This window comes from Tyto alba, unplaced genomic scaffold, assembly GCF_018691265.1.
Source record: "Tyto alba isolate M040663 unplaced genomic scaffold, T.alba_DEE_v4.0 Super-Scaffold_14, whole genome shotgun sequence".
Taxonomy (NCBI): domain Eukaryota; kingdom Metazoa; phylum Chordata; class Aves; order Strigiformes; family Tytonidae; genus Tyto; species Tyto alba.
In genome coordinates this window covers 36,140,489-36,161,994 of record NW_024881276.1, presented here as the reverse complement: position 1 = coordinate 36,161,994, position 21,506 = coordinate 36,140,489, and positions in this window count along the sequence as shown.

The window sequence follows — 21,506 nt, the reverse complement described above, 5'->3', positions numbered from 1 at the left end:
TTTGTCAGTAAAATTGATGCTAACTAAGCATCAAGTATCAAATCACTAAAATAATGCTGAAGTGAAAAAAACTCCATTTTAATTTGAATGAAAACAGGACTGTGGAAAGAAAACTTTCAATTGGAAAAAATAATAATTGCCAGGGAAAGAATTACCATCACAATACTTCTGAAATAACATTGTAAATGAAGTATGTATAAAAAATAGAAGCCAAGACCTTTAGCTCTTGGAAGCGATGTTGATTTACACCACCTGAGAATCTGGCACCGACCGTAAGAGGACAATCAGGCTCTTTCTTCCAAACACTGAATAGTTCTTACTACAGTACGATTATATTATAATATGACTAGGAAATGTTGCAAATGGATCTAATTATTATTATAATCCTAACATTATAATCTTGAAGTCCTTGTCAAATGTTATTTCCAAGACATAGAGAGATGTCCTACAGGCAGGAGAATTAAAATAAATAGATTAAATAATTTCCTACTGGCGAGATATCCTAAAAAGCTAATAGGTTTAGATTCCAGATTGGATTCTGTAGCAAAGATATTTGATTTGCTTGTCAAAATTTAAAGATCTTACAATGCTCCATCAATCATTACGTGTAAGATAGGTTAATAAGAAAAACCAAACTCAACAATTACAATCCAGACAAAATTTTGGCAATGTGTATCAACTAGGGGTCAAGCAGGATTGTGCTTTTTGTCTAATGTTTTCAGTGGTCTTGGATGTATATCTAGTTAGCATTAGTCCATGTGCTCTGCTGTTTCCAATACACAATAATAGTCCTGTTTAAAAAAAAAATGGTGGCTTGCAGATCCAATGAACACTGAAATCCACCAGAATTTGGATGACTGGATCTTATTTGTGATTACCCAAGTGCTAAGTATTGAAATCAAAACACACAAAATAAGGGAGTCAATGTCCACACCAATAGGATTGGTTTAGAAAACCATTCCAATAATTCTTCATTAAATGTCCACTCCTGCTGTAAGTAAAGGTTCAGAATTGCTTCAGCTGTGAAGCGATCTTATGTTTTGAAATATATCACACTGGAAATAAGACCAGTCATTTAATTTGACCTTTGTGACATTTGAATAGTTTCCAGATGACAACAGTGCCTCTTTGGAAGTAACTCTTGCCTGATTAAGGGAATCAAGTTATTTAAAATAAAAAAAAAAGTTTCCAAGTGCTTAAATATTAACAATCTGGTCAGTGGTGTTGCAGTATGAGTCAATGTCCTTTATCTGACATTATGTTGACAGTACTGCCATCTGATACACTTAAAAGCTTTCAAACTGAAAGAGAATGGATATTCTATTAGCAAATAATTTCTGTTAGTGTACCATCTACACTTCTGCTTGCAGGGCCTGACAAAAAATCACCTTTGATATTCTTTATCTTACAGATGTCTCACTAGTCTTGTGTAGTGGTACTAAAGAGATGGAAGTTCCTGTGGAATCTGCTTGCTTCCCTGCCAAGGGACTTCTCACTCTGAGGGAGAAGAAAAGGAAGACACCCAATTCTCTCTGTGCAGTTGGGAAATCAATGTGGTGAGAGAATGGATGGAGAGTGGTAGTGGGAGCTATGAAGTTTGATCATATTAGCTGTGAAATCATGCACAATCACCACAGATCTTGTCAGAGTGGGGATATTGTGTTTTCTTATCAACAGTTACCTAATGCTTCTGTGCATGCTAGGCATTTTTTCTACAAAAAACTACCCCTCTTTGATGCATAAAACCCCTCTTGCCCAGAGGCACATGATTCTTTGGACATGAACCATCTCATATCTGAGGTCCTGAAGACAGATCTTGCATTTGAAAATGACCAGACACAATTCCAGACCATGAGCTCCTCCTGAGCAACCAGCAATCCAAGAGCAAGATCCTTTCAAGTTCTGTAGCTAGCTCCATTCCTCTCCATAACTCCTAGTTAGTGGTATGGTCATTAATATTGTTAGGAAGGCATAATGTTATGGATGAGCTTTGTTAGTGACAGTAAGGACCTGAATCTCAAGCCTTGTAGTGCCAAGGTTTAATTCCCCACTTTGCCATGGACCTGTATGAACAGTTAAATCACTGTTTCTGTGCATCAGGTGCTAAGCTGTGCAGTTTTCCTGTTTCTCAAGCATTTTGTAAGGATACATGCCCTGGAGTCAGTGAGAAAGCCAGGTATTTGTGATGCTGAAGAGAAATGTAGCTTGTTGCAGTTTAAAGAACACCAGAGGACAGGTAACAAATTGTCTACACAGTCTTTAATACATAAATCAGCTGAGAGACAAGGTTGTTTTAACTATTCTTTGTTGTACAAGGGGAAAAATTAACCATTTGTTCACTTTCTGAAATACAGACGTAAATTTTTTAACAAATCAATGATTAGTTATATTAATTAGCATAATGTAAATTAGATGTATTAAACTGATGTGGTAAATACTCTTACACTCAAAATACTGTTAAGGGTAAAGGGATCATGCCATTTATTGCTTGTCCAATTAGCATTTTCACAGTCAAATACTCCAAACTATCCAGTGTAAAAAAGCCTCATTAATAATACAGTCCAAGTCTTTACATGTACAAATCCACCTTCCTAGTGTTTACCCCTTGTCTGTGGTGGTGTCCTCAGTCTTGTGTGCCATTCCACTTCATTCCACATCTTCTTACCCCAGCCTGCTCCCTTCCCCCTGTTTCCAGGGGAGGGTGAAAGCTGCCCCACAGCCCCCCTGGACCCCCAGGGCCATTTGTGGGGCAGGGACTGCCTGGGGCTGTCAGCCCCTTCCCCTGGGGCACTGGCAGAGCTGGAGCTCAGACAGGCTGGGCAATGGGCACTTGGCCACGGGGTGACTGGTGACCCCAGCTCAGCCCCGCTCAGGACAAGGGCAGCCCAGACACCCCCAGGAACCGGCACAGCCCGATGCCTGACCCCAGCAATGACATGCTTACTGGGTTACAATGTAATATTGTTAATTTAAATAAATGAAGGGAATATACACTGAATATGACTATTCTGTACTTAATTTCACACTGAGGAAAACTGACAAAACTAATGTGAAACAGTTTTTTTAATAATATAGAGTCTGTTGAAATAATTGACTTCCTTCTAATTCCTTCTTTGAGAAAATTAACATTAAGCATACTCTCATAATGTATTTCATAAATGATGAGTGATTCATGAAAGACCTGCCTGTGATGAAGAATTAAAAACATGCAACCACAGATTCAAATCTTAATTGAATACTTTGTTTTTCCTAGTAATTTGATAATAAATCTTTCATCTTTTAATGGTATAGGCTAATGCTAACAGAAAATTCATTTGTTTTTCAATATAGAAGTCAACTACTCTTCTGCTTCATTTTACCATATCCTGTGTTACACGAAATAGGTAGCAAATATTTATCACTTTTCTGCAGGTCTCCAGCAACATTATCTAATGACAATACTTAGATCTGAAAAAGGACATTACTTATGCCTGAGACTATGAAACAAACAATCCCTGTAGTATTAGAGATTCATCTAGCAGTGCAATTTTTTGGTCTGAGAAATATAAATATTCTTTCTGTATTGTAAATTTAGGTCTTATTTTACCAGAGCAAGCAATCCCATTCACTTGGCCATGAGGCACCTCTTAAAGCCAGCTTAGCCCAAGGCAAGCCCAAGGCCTGTGTCCTTCTGGTAGGAATGGCAAAATCGTATTTACTGGGTTACAAACTGCATTCCTCCTTCAGTGCTGACATCAGTGGGTCTGCAGCCTGAGAGGTACTGCCTTCCCTGAGGCAAGGAAATGTAGCACCATTGAAGCCAGCAGGTACCAGGAGAGGCTCTACGAACAGTGCCTATGGCTTCACTGATGCATGGCAGAGGGATTATTATGAAAATGTTCTCACATGCAAAAAGTAAAATTTTTATGTTCCTATCAGAGAATGTACATGGTTCCTGGTAAAAGAGGTAACTATACTTTGTCTTAAATGTGCTTGCCACTCAGCTTCCCGGTATTATTTTCTAACAAAACAAAGACCACTGATACAAACACTGCCTATATTTCAAGGGAAATAGTATCACGTCTTTGTTCTTTGATTAAAAATCCCTCCTTTTGTTTAAATATTTGTGCTGCTTTTCTTAGTCTATGGCAATTCAATAATTATTTGCATACCATTGATTTTCTTCTAGAGCTAAAGTCAGTAGACCTTTGGCTCACAGCCAGTTTTGCCAAACCTAGATGGATAGAAATCATTGCATAAATTTTAATGGTAGATAGATTCCAACTCTGAGATTTTCTTCAGTTGTTGGATTGTCAAAATAAAATGCTGAACAAACACTCATGTCTTGTATCATTACATTTATTGTTGAAAATTACTGGTCGATATTTGCTTGCACATTAACTAATAGCACTGACTATTTCACTGCCCATACAATATTACAGTTAATAGCAATTGTGATGTCTTGCACCACAATAAAAATTTGCTTCAAAAAAATCAATAGATTCCCTGTTTTGTATCAAGGAAGACAGATGAACAATAAATCATGTATTTTGAAGTGATTGCTTAGTCTGACAACATGGTATTCAGAATTACTTTGAATGATAGGTATGATTCACTGTAGAGTCAAATTCTAATATGAAATGCATCTCTGAGTGCCTTTGTTGCTTCTGTTTAGGGACAAGTTACTGCAATACTGTCTTGATGAATTTTCTGAGCCAAAGTGTATAATACAAGTTTGGAGTTCACACCACCAATTTTGCCTGGATGATGCCATTTGTGGATTGTTCAGGTTAGTGCAGTGCAATTTGACTCATGGGGCATCATGAGTATGACATCTAACTCTGTGGTTTGAGACTAACAGAATATACATACAAAATATTAGAAAACTGATTACTTAATTAACATGCTTATGTTTCAAATATAAGCATTCTAAGGTTCTTTCAGAAAGAGGACACTCACCAAGAAAAAAGTCATCCACCAACACAATTCATGAAGCAGGTACAGCATGCAGGCTACAATAGTAATCTTACATAAACACATCAAAATGGAGTGGCTTTTTGGTGGCTGTTTAGACTGAAAAACATTGCTGCTTTTAAGGGAAGAGTTCTCTCAGTTTTATCATAATGATCCAAATACAGTTTTTATGATACTTTAAACCCAGGATTTTTCAGAGCAGTTATATTAAGGATGCAGTATCAATGACATTTTAACACGACAAATTGTCTTCAGTCATACTCATGGCAGAATAATATCTTACCTTTTGTTATCTGAACAAATAATGGCTTGCTGTAAGACTAAAGCATTGGTTATATTGTGAAAAGGTTTAATACATCACAAATTCAGCATGGATAATTGCTAAATATTCTTGACTGGTAATCCTCTCAGCACCTCCTTATCAAGGACAGTGTCTTTCCTGCCTACATATGTATTTGTCTGCATTGGAGCTTTGATTCAGATTTGCTTTCTTTATTTCAGAAACACCTTTCTCTGTACCAGAACTGCGTGCTGGAGTTTTTTACCAACAAATAATACCTGAAGGATAAATCTAGACCTAAAATATTTCAGTCTCTGTTTTGCTGAATTATATAAAATTGTACAACTTGCATGCCATTTTTTTCCTACATGGCCCTAAAACATTTGAGCTTTGTATTCTTTTGTTTTTTACATAGCAAAAACAATGTACAGAAAGATTCAGAACTGCAGCCAAACAAAACCAAAGACTAATACATATTATATTTCCTAGCTACATTATACGGTCTTTTTAGTTCTTTAGTTTTCCTGTCAGATAGAAGACCATGAGCACCTTGAGGTCTCAAAATAGTTTAAGAGACGATATTCTACTTACACAGTGTCATTAAAAAGGCATGTAAAATGAACATTTCAAAAAAATCAAACACTATTAAAATTGACCAATGTAGATGAAAGGACTAGAATGCTTTTATATTAGATACTGAGATGGTATTGGTGGAAACAAGCATCATGGTAGACTGCAGATGAGGAGAAGGAATCAAATGTATGAGGTAATTTTGATGAAAAAATGTTAAAATGAGAATTGGGAAAGGATAAATAAAGTGGTAAAGTAGTCTTTGTGCAAGTGTCTCAGATGAGTTGGAGATTTGTATGTAGAGAGAGGGAGAAAATAAAAATGGACACATGGATATAGAGATGATGCAAGAGAAGAAATAGGAAGTATCTAGGAGTATGAAGTGGTAGGATACTGAGAAAGAGTAAAGAATCTGAAAAATGAAAATTAACAGACACATGACAGGTCCCTTTTCTGCCTGTAGGATTTCCTAACAACCACAATGCTGTGTGCCTGAAGACCAGTCTCAGCCTTGGCAGAAGTTAGTGATGCTAGTTCAGTATGTGCAGCCAATGCAGGCAATGGATTATGGTTAACTTAAGGATAGTAATCAAATAGATTCTCATCACTGTGGTGAAGCAGCTTTTAGTGAAGGCTTGAACCTATTTGCCACATCAGTGTCTAATTGTCTCATTCCTATCATTTAGCCAACACTCCAAACATTTTGTCTTATCTTTATTTCTTTAATATCATTGCCAGACTCACTAATTGGATGCTTTGAATATGCCTTTACTTTATCCACAAGTCAATTTATCATACATTTACCTTTTTCATCACAAGTGATGAAACCAAGCAGAATCTTCACTCTTTTCATGATATTTCTTTTGCATTGGTGTCAATAACTTCATCAGATGGAATTACAGAGCACTGTGCTTGATGATTTCTTATTAATTTTCTTAACAAAAATCAATGAATTGTCAAATGCTTTATTTTGCTATTTCTTCCTATCACAAAACCAAATGAAAGTGGGAAATTATTGTCCACCACAGGGAAACAAATGGGGACCCCTCCTACTATTTCTTACTAAACAGACCCTGAAATAAAAGCGACTTCCCTGATGATGTTCTCCAGACTTCTCACTTTATCCCCAGGGTCCAGAATCTGGAACTACTAAGAAACAGCTGTGCTATCAAAGCATTCCTGTATAGAGGTCTCAAACACATCAAAAATACCAAACTGGAACTGAATGTTCAGGAAAATTATTATGAGCAAGTACACCTCAAGCAAAAGTTAAAACTCCATTTTTTATAGAAATGGGGGGATATTTCTATTTTAAAGGACCAGAAAATTTGCTGAGAAGCCAGTTGCAAATTGGGAAGAGCTAGTGGGTAGCATCAAGTCCCTAAGAAGGCACTGCATACTACTTCGAGTAGCAATTGGACATAAATAGAATAAAAATAAAAAGTAAAGAACCTATTCTGATTATTAAGGACATTATTTTAATTTTCAAAAAATTAACATTTACCATAGGCTTCTGATGATAATGAGTGGCAGAAAGTCCTTTTACCCTGATGTGTAGGAAACAGAAAATAAGAAAATGTATGGTTTTCTGAAAATCAAATTATACTGGGTTAAGGAATCTGTCTTCAGAGATTTTTCTCCTAATCTGTGATGTCCAAAACACTAAGTAATCAGAAAAAAAGAACTGAATCAACTTTTTGAGAATGCATCTGATAGTGTATGTGCCACATGCCTTTCTATCCTTATGTTATTTCTACTATATTTTAGGGAATATGTAATTTGCAATTAATAAAACCATATCAAGATCACCGTATAAACCTCCAGCTCAAAGCAGGGTCAGCTACAAGGTCATGCAGGCTGCTCAGGGCTTTGTCCGCGTTGGTCTTGAAAACCTCCAGGGATGAAGTCTGTGAAGTCTCTCTGGGCAACCTGCTTCATTGTCTACATGTCCCCACAGGGAAAATGTTTCTCCTTATACACAGTACGAACCTCTCTTATTTCAGCTCATGCCCATTGCCTCTCATTCTCCTGCCATGAACTACTGTAAAGTTCCTGTATCTGCCTCCTCAGTGACCCCTCCATAGCTACAGGCAAGCAGCTGTTAGGTCCCCTCAGAGCTGTCTTTTCACCTTTTCAGGCTGAAGAAGCCCTGGCCCATCAGCCTCTCCTCACAGGGCAAGTGCTCCAGCCCTTTACCATCTTGGTGGCCTTCTGCTGAGATTTCTCCAGTTTCTAGGAATTTTTCTTGTATTGGTGGGTTCAAAACTGGATGCGGTCTAGATTTGTCTGTCAAGTGCAAGCAGAGGTGGATAATCCTTTTGATCTAAAGCTGTGCTCCTAGGATGCTGCTGGCCATCTCTGCTGCCAGGGCTCAGCTGGCACATGCTCAGCTTTCTGCTGGCCAGAGCCCCAGGGTTTTTCCAGCAGACCTGATCCCCAGCCTAGTAGTCACCAGTCTATATTGTTATGAGTGTTTTTTCCTTCCAAGGGACAGGACTTCTCATCTGTCCTTGATGATTTTCATAAGGTTTCTTTTGGACCATTCCTCAAGCCTATCTACATGTTTCTAGATGACAGTCCTGCCCTCAAGACTACTGAATGCTCATCCCAATTCAATGTCAGCTGTAAACTCGAGCATGCACTCCATCACCTCCTCCAGGTCATTGACAAAGATATCAAACAGGACATATCCCAGGATAATCCCTATTGATATTCCACTTGTTACTGGCCTACAGTTAGAGTAGGAGTTATTACATCACTCTCTGAGCCTAACGACTCAGTCAGTTTTGTCTGACCATCTTGACCATAACACCATAATATATTGTAGAAAACAGTGTCAAAAGCTTTGATAAAGTCAAGGTAAATGACATCTGCTACTCTTCCCCAGTCCACAGACCTAGATATTTCATTTTAGAAGGTAGTAAGACTGGTTAGGTATGATTTACCCTTGGTAAATCTGCGATGACTGTTCCTTATCATCACCCTCTGCTTTATATGCCCCAAAATGTGCTCCAAAGTAGATTGCTCCATGGGACTGAAGTGCAGCTGGCCCGACTGTAGTTTCCTGAGTTGATTATTTGGTCATTTTTCTAAATGAGTGTGATGTTTACCTTCCTTCATTTATCAGAGGTGCCCCTGTAATTTCCATGCCCTTTCAAATATGATAGTGGCTTTGCAAGGACATCGACCTGTTCTCTTATCACCCTTGGATGATCCTGTGGACTTGTCAAGTTATCCCTGACTTGACCTTCACCCACTGCTGCTAGCTCTCCTCCTTGAACCCTGCCACTAAGTGCAGGGGTCTGGGAGACACTGTAATGTAGTGGTAGTAATACTTCATGTTACCCTTCATGTCCCTCACAGGCCTTGACTCTTAACTGAACTTTGGTTTTCCTGGAACTGTTCCTTCATGCCTGGACAACTTTTCTAAATTCCCCCTTTGTAGCCTGTCCCTGTTTGCATCCTCAGGGTATAGCCCACCAGGACTCTGTCATGTGTTCCCTCCCTTGCTCAATAGTCTGTAGCTGAGTTGCACAGCTGCAGACCAGAAATCTTTCTCTCTTGCAGGACAATAATCTTACTGCACAAAAGTCTCCCTGGATTTCAATGGGATATATGCAACAATTCATCCTTTAACACCTCTGTATTTCGCATGTCTTCCTCTTGTAGCATAGTTAGCCATCTAAAAAGGTATCTCCAGAATCACTGAGCTGTGAACAGCCAGGAGTATAGTTTAACTACACAAGTTATGAGAACCCTGTTAACCTTTTACACATAACTGAATTTATGTGTAATTTATGTGGAAAAAAGGTGATAGAATGTACTTCACAACAATAAAGTGTTTTTAAGCATGGTTTCAGAGAGTAAGCACCTCGAATAGCAAACACTACTACTAAGCAACACATGCACAGAACACTAGAATAAATGGAAAAGACAAATAAAGCCTCCCTATCCATACTGTTCCCTTATGGGAGGAACAATATGAGCAATTTAACACCAAATTAGCTACTAAGAGAACCTAGTAGTTAATTCCTTAGACAGCAAATGAGAGGAGGGATGTGGCAATTATTCAATAGAGTCATATTTAAATAGGTCTGAAAAGCATTACTAATGTCTAAATTAATTTTTTCATTTTTGTGTAAAGAAATTTTGTTTAAGAAATCAGATTTCTCAGCTGACTGAGATACATTATAGAGCCTAATGGAAAGCTAGGACAGAATAAAGACAATTTTATATCACTAAGCACAAGAACAAGCACAGTACAGGCTGGCAACATTCAGAGCCCTCTGACAGACACTATTCCTTCAGAATCAGGAGCTAAGTCAGGAAGTTTCTCATTTAATGTTTGGATGGCACAACAATCCAAATATTTCCAGTCTTTTCTCAACACTTTAGATGATGCATTGTTGTCTAGAATAAAGTTTAAAAATATTGAACATTACAAAGAGAAAGTAAAAAAAGGTTTATTTTTATGCCATTTTAAATTTTTTACTTCTAATCCCTTCCTGACACATTATTCTGCATGATTTATCATGGTAGGGAAGACAAATTCAGAGAGATGGAAAGAAATCCTAACAGTGAATTTGTGCTAAGTCCACTGTTATCATACAAAGATAACAGTTTTTCCCAAGGAGGCTGTCTACAGCGAGATAGGTTTAATCTAAAATTTAATACCAGCTTTTATGACTGAAAGATAAAACTGAAATAAAACATGAGCATAAATGAAAGAAATTATACAAAAATTACTATAATTATGAACATCAAAGTTACTTATCAAAACTCCATCTCCTTTATGCTAATTATTTTCCCAACAGATTATTCTGAATAGGATGAAGCCATCTCAGTTATGAAAGAAAACTAGTGTTTTCCCCTTCCCTGATAATTAGTCATTCATATTCAGATAGCCTTCATTCACTGCTGCACAGGTGCCTCAACCTTTGCCACACAATGTTGAGCTGTATTTAAAGAAATACTCTTTGAATACTTCCAAAGGAATAATAAAAAAATGTATTAACAGCTTAATCACCCTGCATCTCTCCAAACAAGAGATCTGTCATGTGAAATTCATCTTTTTTGTCAGAAACATGCACGAAACAGTTCTGACAGACTAAAATATGACAACGTTGTATCAGCAAGCCTGCTTCAGCAGCCCTGCTAATTTAACACCCTATTCAGCAGATATTCAATTTCCGTGGCTGCTGGCCATGAAGTTTCAGTGAACTTCTATGGGCTGGCACCTGCAAAGCTTAATTCCAATTCAATAAACATAAATTCCTGCCTTCCTCACTGCAGATATGTTAACTGCTGACTATAGCTATGACTCTCAAGCAAAAGCATGTCTTATTCACATATCTACATATAGAAATCAGCATTATATATCCATCAGACTCATGAACTTATGTTTGGATAGACCACAACTAATGACGTATGAGTGGGAGGAAAGTCCATGAAGAATTATGGAAATACGGATGTGCTCAGAGATGTCAAAAAGAAAAAGGTTCCATGATCAACGCATTCCCATCCGTCTGGACTCTGAAGAAGTTATTTACATATGGCTATAATGTACCAGAAACAATTTTACAAAAAGCCCCACAAACCAACAAAACAAACACTCCCCCCAACAATGTCTTCTGAGCTACTACATAGCATCATGTGTAAAGCAATTCACCTATTCATTGTCCCAAGAGCCAGTGTTTTCTAAAGGAGAGCTACTGCTAGGATGCTACACTGCATCAACCATAATGCACCTTACATTCCCAGTGACACTGATTGGTGCGTCATGACTGATTTAGGCTAGACAGGGAGTTTCCAAAAGATTCAATAAGGGAAGAATGCTTCTAAATGCCAGGATGTCTGGTTTTGCCATCTCTGCCACAAAACAACTCAAAATCTCAAATCTGAGTGGTTTTAATCAGAAATAGCTAAACAGCAAAATTCAATGTTCTCATGGAAAACTGTCAAGAGATATCTGATTCATAAGTTAAACATTTAATTATCTTCACTATTTAAGCTGATACAGGATTAAAATCTACTGAAATAACCAATGAGATACCAGCCTGTTTTTTCAATAAGGTCCTTAAATGAGCATCATCCATGAATAGAAAAGCAATTGTCTATTGTCATTATTGATAATCGCCATCACTAATTTCAGTAGGAAAAAAACCCGACAGAATTAGCTGTATCATTGCAAATACATAACATGAATGAGTAGATCAGGTCAATTTACAAGGCCCTAGGAAGAGTTACATGAGATTATCACCAGATCACATTGACTGATCTACAGTGGTTCTCCCAGTTCAATGCTGCTCGTTCTTTGCAGTTTTGAAGGCCATTTAAAAAATATTAAAACCACTGATCAGATAATAAAAGAAGTATTATTGATTGGTTGCTAGAGTGTGTAGGAGGAATTTCTACTGTTTATTTAATCCAAATTCTTGAGTTCTGTTAGGTCTGTTCAACAGTGTGTGCATATGAAACAAAAAAAAAAAAAAAGGGGCCCAAACAATAGGCCTCAAACCAAAGTTGACTTCTGAGTGAATTCCCCGACCAGCAACCAGCATCTTAGTACCGGTTTTATAGTAGCAGAGATACTTAAATCAGCTTTAAAACAAGCTGTTTTGAAAGCTAAAAACTACCTAGATCATGAAGGAAATTTGGCATGTTCTAATTAACCATGTAGAGATAAACATTGACACATGACACTGATCAGTTTATGTAGCCAAACTTTCACAAAAACCATGATGAAACATTGCTGCAAGCACCTGTATTTCAGATGACCCAAAATAGCACTGGTGGTCAGAGGAGTCTCAACTAACAAAACTCCCACAGTTTAAAGCCAAGATAACAAAGAACTGCATGAATTACTGCCTTTGCTTGTAAATACGAAAAGGCATGAGAGATTTGTGTGATGTTACTAAGCTGATCTAGTTTGGTCTCCTTAAAGAAAGGATACAATTTTTGAATATACTTTTTATTATCCCTCTAAATATAAGGACTATTTGTATTTGATTCCCATAGACAATCATTACATGAAGAAGATAGACACTTCCTTTCTTGACCATCACCCTAGTGTCACATAGTGGCTACTGAAAGACGAACGACCAACAGAAGTGCAGAGAGTTGTACACCAGGAATGTTGAACACAAGTGTTCTCTAGAAGATGTCTACCTATCCGTTTTAGCCAAGATACATTGGCTTGCCAATAGATGTTTGTCCATCTGAAACCTTTCATTGACTGATTCTGTGGTGGGTTGACCCTGGTTGGACACCAAATGCTTGCCAAAGCCACTCTATCACTCCCCCTCCTCAGCAGGACAGGGGAGAGAAAATATAACGAAAGGCTCACGGCCTGACAGCAAACCTGCTCCGATGTGGTCTCCTCTCTTCATGAGGCCACAAGTCCTGCCAGGACCCTGCTCTAGCACAGACTTCTCACAGGGTCATAGCCTCCTTTGGGCATCCACCTGCTCTTGCATGGGGTCCTGTACAGGCTGCAGTTGGAGATCTGCTCCACCATTAACCTCCATGGGCTGCAGGGGAATCTCTGCTCCAGTGCCTGCAGCACTTCCTCCCCCTCCTTCTTCACTGACCTTGGTGTCCCCAGAGTTGTTCCTCACACATATTCTCACTTCTCTCTCCAGCTGCAGTTGCTCTTACACAGCAGTTTTTCTCCCCTCTTAAATACATTATCCCAGAGGCCCTACCACTGTCACTGATGGGCTCAGCCTTGGCCAGGAGCAGGTCCATCTTGGAGCCATCTGTCATTGGCTCTGTCAGACATGGGAGAAGCTTCTGGCAGCTTCTCACAGAAGCCACCCCTGTAGTCCCCCTGCTATCAAAACCTTGCCACACAAATCCAAGACAGGTTCATATCATGTCAAACTAGAAACGTTTAATAGGAAATCCCTGGAATAATAGGAATAAAGGGAAGGACTCGAGGATAAGAATGGAGGCAGAAGAGATAAGAAGAAAGTAGAAAGACACCACACTGCCAATACTCGAGTGCAAGGTGTTGACAGAGCAGAAGGAGGAAGACATAAGAGGAAAACAAATCAGAAGAAAAGAAAATATAGGAAGTCAGTATCCTGGATATTTTTTCACTGTCATTTGACATGGATTTCACTGATTCCTGTTGATTAATTTCTATTGACTTCAGAGGGGCTTGCATGGTAGACTTCTAACACAGTGACAGAATGTGGGAGTTAAATAAGGACAGTGTGTAAGGTACGGAGACAGCAGTCAAGTTTAAGACAGATTATTCAAGACATTTCATGGATTTTCTGAATAATATAGTTATCATTAATATAGATATCCTCAGCTGAAAACAAATTTGAGGTTCATTACACTAAATCGCTAATAGATAGAAATTAAAAACTGTAACATTAGCTCATATTAACTTTAACTGGAAATTCTAGTTCCCCAAAACCTGTCAGTCTTCCTGTCTGTACACAGTAGTTTTATTTCAGATATCAACGAGAAAGATCAAAGTGCCTTTGTAGTGGTTAGCCTGGAAGAATATCATACAAGGAGCCTGTGATCCACATATTGGTTAATCCAGGTGTATGCATCTATCATGGATGTCATGTGATTGCTATTTAGTCAATATATATACAGTCAACATATAGTTAGTAGATGTATATGTAGTCAAAGCATATTAATCTTGAGTATATATATAGTATATTGTCTTCTATTGAAGTATTATATGCACCTGTTCAGGAACTGCAGTTTTATTAATAAGACAAGAATATTAGACTGCATTGTTCAATGGACTCTTCAAAGCTAAGTCCATATTCCAGTCTTGACTGCCACCATTGATTGAGAAATCTGTATTTTGACCAAGACCCTATAAGAATACCAGCGATCTTAGAGCTGGTGAACCTCACCATAGATGGGATCTGTGCAATGCGCTGTGCCTTGACCATAGGTCCATCTGATACCACAGCATCTCAGGGTTCCCAGCATCAGAAATAATATTTTATAACCAGCTATCACCTTTTCTGGGATATTAATGGATTGTTATCTGCTTTCCAAGTGCTGCTGCATTTCTTATGGGATGTGGAAAGAACTGGCATCTCCTCAGTGCAAAACAGCCCTTGAGTTCCTTGTTATGCATACAAGGAAGACCTGACCTCTGTCTCTGTGTTAGTAACTTGAACAAAACTAACTGCAAACCATTCAGGGTGTATGCTATGTGAAAGTTATCACTAAAACCCATTGCTATTGCATTTTTTTTTCAACCCTCCTAGACAGCATGATGAACTCTCAAGATTAATTGCACATTCACAGTATGCTTCTGAGCAGCACACACAGTATTATTAAACTGTGGTAAATAGTGCAGTGGGATATTTTTGGAACCAGGGAAAACCCTCCATTTTCCATAATGCAATAAAATATACCACTGTTTGCACTTCAGTGAAAAATTTGCAACCAGATCTTCAGTCTTTTTTATACTATTGGAAAATTAACAGCATGCTGAAGCTACATTCTGTTTTTCCCCACTAATTTGGCCTCAGTTCACAAGTGTAGACCACTTGTGCCAAGATTTTATACACTGCTTTTTCTTTCTCTCTCCACTGTGCCAATAAAAATGTTTTTCATTTGAAGCCTTATATTTATTACTTTCAGTGTCACTTAAAGGAATAAATCTATCACAGAGTAAAATGCAAGTCAATAAAGTAATGTACATACATCAAGCAAACTTTTTACCAGCTAAGGTACTATGGTACAGATAATAGAATTCTTTGAAATATACTGTAAGGTAATGTTCTTAACTGTAACTGTAAATTTTTAAGTGAGCCAATAAAAGTGTGCTTTTATGCTCTAATAGATGTCAGTTTTAAAATAGCCTAAGATGCCTTAGCCTGTTTGAACCTTATCCCTATAGAATTGCTCCTTTGAATTAAATGGGAAATACATTTTATCTATTTTTCCTTAAAAAAAAAAAAAAAAATCTGTATAGTTAGAGCTTCCACAGAAGAATTGTAATGAAGACTTCTAGCTTCTAGTAGCCTCAGACTTACTGAAACTGTATGGTTACATAAAATAATTATCTGGAAGGTAACTGTAGACGTAAAATAGATTCCCACAGCCACTTATGCAGTGTATCCTCTCCTATTTACCTGGACAGCCTACTGTAAGCCAGAATGATCTGTGTTCAGGACAGAACCTTACCTTAACACTGTGATCATTTGACTACCTAATGCAGTTGGCAGGAAGGTTTAACTGTACTTTTTTCACATGTTTTGCTGGGAAATTAAAAAGCAAAGGGATCCATTTGGTGGACTTAATTCCCAGTGTGTGGGCTGAGTGGTTGGCTAGACAACCTTCAGGCTGGCTTCTGTCAAAAATTTTTACAGAACTATCAAGTTGTCCATGGGAACACAATACCATCTGTAGTGGGCATTACAAGTGCATTAAAAATAAGCAGATGAATAGGTATACATATATATTTCTGAAGCATTATTATGATCAGGCAGATTCAACTGAATTAATTTCCATTGGCAGGCAGGCATTTTCTGTTAATTTTCACATAAAACCTCTTAGAGTTTTCTCTAAAATAGTACAGAAGGAACGGTATGCAAGACTTGGGTATTGCAAATAGCTTCCCTCAGACAGGACATATGTCCATGCCACACCACACTGATTTCAGGCTTCGGGGTATGCTGCGAATCAGTAACTTTCAGATCAAATTTGCTCAGTTCACATGCAAATGGTGTTTTGTTTGGATTTTATTACTACCAGTTCTGCCAGAGCATCCTTAAATGTGAAAGCCAAGCTACTTTTTTAATTTTTTTTTTCCAGCTCATGCATTTTCCAGTAGAAATTGGGTCTCTGATGGCCTAATTTCACCTCTGCTTCAATTGATACTAGGCTTGTCCCTGACAAGGGCTTCAACCTCTGTAGTTCTACAGAAGGTGTGGGAGATAAGAAGGCTACACATATAAAGCTATATATATTATGGCAATGGATTTCCACAGCTGCATCTGTGTGTCAAAATAATAATAATAATAAAAAAACCTCACCTTCAAAATCAGAAGTCTTTTTCCTCAATCACTTCTCTGACAAAAACATTTTGTGTAGTTTGACAAAGATCTGTGCAAGTTCATCAGTTTTTTTTTTTTTTTTTCTAGAGCGTTTAACACAGTGCCTCTTTTAGTACAGAACGTACTTTATGCTGTTACCATCCTTAGTTTTTTTGAACCCTTCAGGTTTTTTTAGACTGAGTTTATTTGTGAAAATGGCATGCTGCACAAGGTCTGTAAGTACAGTATGCAATTCTTTAAAAAAAACCAAAATAAAATTAATTTTACCGGTTAGTATAATGGTAAAGAGCTGAGGTAGGGAAGTGACTACAGATATGTGAATACCGATCAGCTAACTTACAAACATTGTAAATATAGATTTTTCAATACTGAAGACAATAGGAAAATAGAACTGTTTTTACTGCCTGATCTATCAGCTGAAGAGGTTGCCAAGATTTCCAAGTGCCTGATGATGTCACAGTGACACAGGTCAGAAGACTAATTACCAGCCAACCCAAATGGCAGGAGAAAGGAGTCTGATTAATTTGCAGATGAGATTTATCAAAAGAGATTATGCTCTAATGTTCTGCTTTGACTACAGCAGTGAAGCACAATGCACTAGCAAACACAATACCCCAAATCGCTAGTGATAAAAAAGAAGCAAAAAGATCTTTAGAGTCTCTATACAAGCAAGTACTCATCAGCTCTTCGCTAGAATGATTTGTGCTGAGCATTATTATTTGTGCTGCTCAGTTGCCCAGAAGCTCCAATCATTATTGTTACCACCTTTGCTGGGATGATCCAGAAGGAAATCATGACTGCCTCAAATAGCAGAATACTTTAAAAAGAAAACAGATAACTGATATAAGATCAGTACCACTAACATTACTGATCGGGATATGAAGTACTATTATATACATTCCAGGATGCTGGAAAAGCTAGAAATGAGGCCCATCTCAAAGTTCAGGCTTGATGACAAAACTGTCCTTCCTCATCAGCTTTTCACTTAACTATTGTTAGAACAAGACTGATAACTGAAAGTGGACTGACAGCATCTTGTCTTATTCTGAATGCTAACATACAGTTATTACACCCTGGGGGTCTGGGTACCCAGTTGGTTCATTACACATTTTAAATTATTTGATCCTATATGAACTTGCTTTGTAAGCCTTCACATCAGAATAGGGGAGGTTTGAGTATTACTAAGGTTAGGATTTGATTAGTGATCAGAACAGAATATAATTTACGCAATGCTACTGACTTACTATGATTTCATACACCATCTCAAAACTTCCACCCAATAACAGCAGCTTACAGACCAACAGCAGCCCAGCTGATTTAGGGAAATAACCTTCCTTAGCAGGTATAAGATGCTTTGAAATGGGTGCACAGATATTTTCCAAAATATTTAACACCCATCTTGACAACTGTTCCTGGATTTTGACCTCAAATGCAAGTAATAACACTCAGCTTTGTGAGCTGACACTGTGTGAGTGAACTTCAGAGAAGTAAATATGCAGAGATAAGCAAGTGAGGAGGGTAGAGGGTAATAGAAACTGTAACAGAAGGGGATGATCAAAATAGGAACTAAGTAGGGTCAGATTTTCAGTAATTATGGTGGCCTGAAATGAACTATACACTTTGGACATTATCTCTAAGCAAATTCAAAACAAGAAAGAGAAGGTAAAGTCAGATGTCTCTGCTGAGCACAATATGGATGTGTAACAGACCTTCGGGATCTCAGCGGTGTGCTACGGTTCCAGGGCACACTTGGAAGGGAAACGTAAGGGATAGTCTGATCCAGCATCAGCAACAGGGCATTCTGCCCTGCAGACTGGGCTGCTCTCAAAGTGCTGGAGCTGAGATTTCTGAGAAGAAGAGAGGCAGCCTGATGAGAGTACATTCTTAATCCTCATTTCAACTCCCAAATTCCAGATCGTGTTCCCTTAGAAACAAACCTAAGACTAAAAGTTTTCCAGAAAAGGGCTACATACACTATCAATCCCAATCTCCTTTCTTATAAGATCTGTACCTTCCCACCCTCCTGCAGCTGTCATCTTCATGTTTAAACTTTGCCATAATGTTGCCCCCTGAATTTGGCCACTGCCAAGAATAGAGGTTCAGAAATGGTCATTCCCTCCTGGGAGGAAAAAGTTCACTTGTATTGATTTTCCTAGTAGGCGACTGCACTGCAATGTTCAATTTCAGGTTAAATACTTCACTTTCATTATGAACTAGAATTGATCAGATCTGAAATGAAAACAAATCTCTATGTTGTTATTGTAATTACTGGTCTTGAATCTTCTCATTCACATTTCATTTTAGGACTTCCAGGTAGAAAAATTAGAATATTCCTCCAGAGGGAAAACCCTGCTTTCTGATCAAGTCTATTTCAAATTATCAAAATTAAATCCACAGAATGCAGAGAAGACTGTGTTCCAGAAAAGCACCTTCCCTAACTCAAGTACTTTTTATGACCATTTAGTTCACCTTTGTTCTCTTCCTCTATTTCACGAAGATGACGTGAGTAATGATTATTATATTAGCTCTGGTACCATGAATGCTACAGCAGACTTGCAGCATAATTCTCTTCCTCCTTAGGGAACTGATATTTTTATTCACAGCACAAGAAAACCTAGTTTGTGGACAGAATATTCTTTTCTTATTTCTGTTTCTTTATTTGGTGCTTTGATGCAATAAATTGATTAGATAGACTAGCCAGTAGTTTCATAATCCTGTTCTGAGCCTACCAGAATTAATTACAGTTCACATAATACTATTCAGGAAGTATGTTTTAAAAAGCAGAATACTCATTACGGTATAATTTTCAAGGATGCCATCCACATGGTATAATTGCCAAAAGTTATGCAGATGGATACTTGCATATTGCAAAAGAGCAAGATAGTTAGCAGGTGAGGAGTTATCCAGTAATGTCAGTTGATGCAACCTACAGTCCTTTGTGTATGTCACATCGTAGTTCTTCTTCTGCATTAGATCAGATTTCACCTGCCCTGGCTGCAGGGCCCAGTGCTATGTCAATGAACGCAGATGACGTTAAATAGCTTCAGAATGGATCTGAGTCCAGTGAAATGAATAACAGCATTTCCACTGGCTTCATGACACCTTGTGTCTGGCCTTCAATGTAGTCCTTTGCACAAGACTTGAGACAGTTTTGATCCAATTCCCTTTCCTCAAATAATCCAAAATTCATAAAAATGGCACATGCAAGTTTATCTATCTGGATACCTCTTCAGCAGTTTGTTGTTTAGTAAACAGTTCTCAGCATCTACAACTGAAGTAACTTGATCATTGTCCTTACAGATTGCAAAACTGGAGTTTTCTGTTCCTCTTGTCCAGCTTCTAATACTGCACTTTTATCTGGTCTGTCCCTCAAACAAAGGAGAGGAAAACCTCAGATCTTTTTAATGCACAAACACAAACAGCTTTCATAAAAAGCTTATTAGCACAGCCAAAATTTCTTTATGATGGTTAAATATATTGCTTAGATTAATGCTGGTGGGTTTTCTTACTCTCTAAGCCCTAAAAGTTAGCCAGTGATGACTCAAGTGCTTTCTATTAAGACAGTCTCACTGATCTTCTCAAGTTTATCTGTGAATTAAAAGAATGAATCTGAGGTACTTAAGTGGAACGAAAATTCTGAATGTGGCATCTGAGGCATTCCTAAAGATGATTCGTTAGGATGATCCTTCAACAGATGGACTTAATGTGTTCAGAGAACCATTTCAGTCAGTTACAGAGGTAAACATAGCTAGAGTTTAAGCTAGAAGCTTGGGAAACCCTTTTCTAGATCTTACAAAATTGCAACAATTGCTTACTTTGCTATTTCTTATACAGACAAGTATTCATACTTATCCTTATACAGACCTTGTCATTGTCCTTACAATTTTTTTTTTTTTTTTCACTAAACAAATATTTCAAGATGGTATCAGGGTGACATCTGGAGAAGGATGCACACAGTCTTCTTTTTGGTTACAAATAGAGACCAAGTCTTGAAGTAAAACAACATTTATTTTCCTTTGCCACTTTTCTTTGCACTTTGCACCTGTGGTGATATACATGAAAGCACACCTACTGCACACCAGAAGAACTATATAGCTATTAACAACTGAAACGTGTTAATAGCATCGGAAGGGGTAGGGCACACAAATTGCTATTAAAGAAGTGGTTGCCACAGTAGGGGTGTATTGCTAAATGTGACAAGATCTTCAGAGGCTATTAAGTTGATGCTGTATCATATTGAACAAAGTAAAGTTAGCCAGTGATGACTCATGTCCTTTCCATCACAACTTAATAAATGGATGAAGAAATTATATTGATTTTCATGGATAAGAAAGTAGATCTGAAATCTAAAAACTCGATGAAATATAGATTATGGAATACAGACCATGTGTGATGATCTCATAACAGGGTGAAAAGTCCATCCCTTGAAGAAAGTATACCAAACTGCAAAAGTTTATTTTGACACACTATCACAACAGGTTTGTAGGGATTTACTTTTTTGTTAGATATGGTTTGTGTTTCTTTTTGTGCTGTTAGGATACTCTGAAGCCTTGACTCTAACTGTAGAAAGCTCTATCGTGGAATGCCTAGTTTGTCATAAAGTGGAATGTATTAATGTGAAAGTAGTAATGTGAAAAGGGCAACTTCAGTCAATATCACAG